The following is a 972-nucleotide window of genomic DNA, read 5'->3' on the forward strand; positions in this document are numbered from 1 at the left end:
GAATCTGTGTCTATTATTCATCACGACTTTCATTTTCTATTTATAAACTATTGGATTTCGTTTAGGCTATGTCCGAAAAGATTTGGAAATTTTGGAAACTTTATCAATTCATTTCCTTGCTTCTGATGTTTCACGCTTAATGATATGTGGTATAATCAACTTTTCATCGCCGAAATTATAAGCAGGATTATACACCACGACAATACGTCATCACATCGGCCCAAACAGCCTTTCGCACTGTCCTCCAACGAACATTCCAAACCATTCTAGAGCAAAATCACGTCACGTTTTGTCCAACAAAGTTCCATTTACGGTTCATGTGGCCGGTGTTCGCCAGAACCTTTTACAACGGTTTCCCATATTTGTTCAAAAGTTTGCGAATCAAGGCCGCAGATGTTATGACGTATGCGAGGCGATCAATATCCTACGAGAGATGAGATCCCCCCAAGAACTTGTGTAACGCGTGTGTAGAACGGCCGAGTCGAGTCCGGCGGCCTCGGTGAATCTGCTCCACTTCATGCTTTCTTTTGCCTCATGCTTTTGGGACGCAGGGGAGTTGCTTTTGGAATCTTTTTTTACGTTCGGGATTTGGTTTCATACAGGGAGTAAATCGTAAAGTCGTTGTATTTTCGCCAGGTGGAAATGTTTAGGTTTGTGCCCAGAGGGAAATTATGAAAGTGTTTGCGATCAATTTTCATTCTCTTTTATTCTAGCAATGTTCGTTCGCAGATTTTAGTGTTGGTTATTGGTCTAAGCTAAATTATGTTTCCAATTCGCCGAGTTGAGACGTTCAACAGGTGAGAAAAATAGTTGTATACGCTATTAAGTTGCTAAGACTGACTGACCATATCCAGCATCACGTGTGATTGGTACCCAAGTCAGGAACTGGGAAAAAATGCAGTACACACGTTTTAATATTTTTCCATCTTTGTACGTAAGATACAGGTGTACGAGGTCGAAAACAAACACACA

The 972-nt window shown here is 40.9% G+C and overlaps 1 long non-coding RNA gene across 1 annotated transcript in view; it reads left to right on the forward strand.

Annotated features, from left to right (window-relative positions):
* LOC119587089 overlaps window positions 1-972 on the forward strand; it is a 9,962-nt gene that overhangs the window by 6,134 nt on the left and 2,856 nt on the right. The gene's annotated exons all lie outside the window — the stretch shown is intronic.

The sequence above is a fragment of the Penaeus monodon genome, chromosome 22 (genome assembly GCF_015228065.2).
Source record: "Penaeus monodon isolate SGIC_2016 chromosome 22, NSTDA_Pmon_1, whole genome shotgun sequence".
Lineage (NCBI taxonomy): Eukaryota > Metazoa > Arthropoda > Malacostraca > Decapoda > Penaeidae > Penaeus > Penaeus monodon.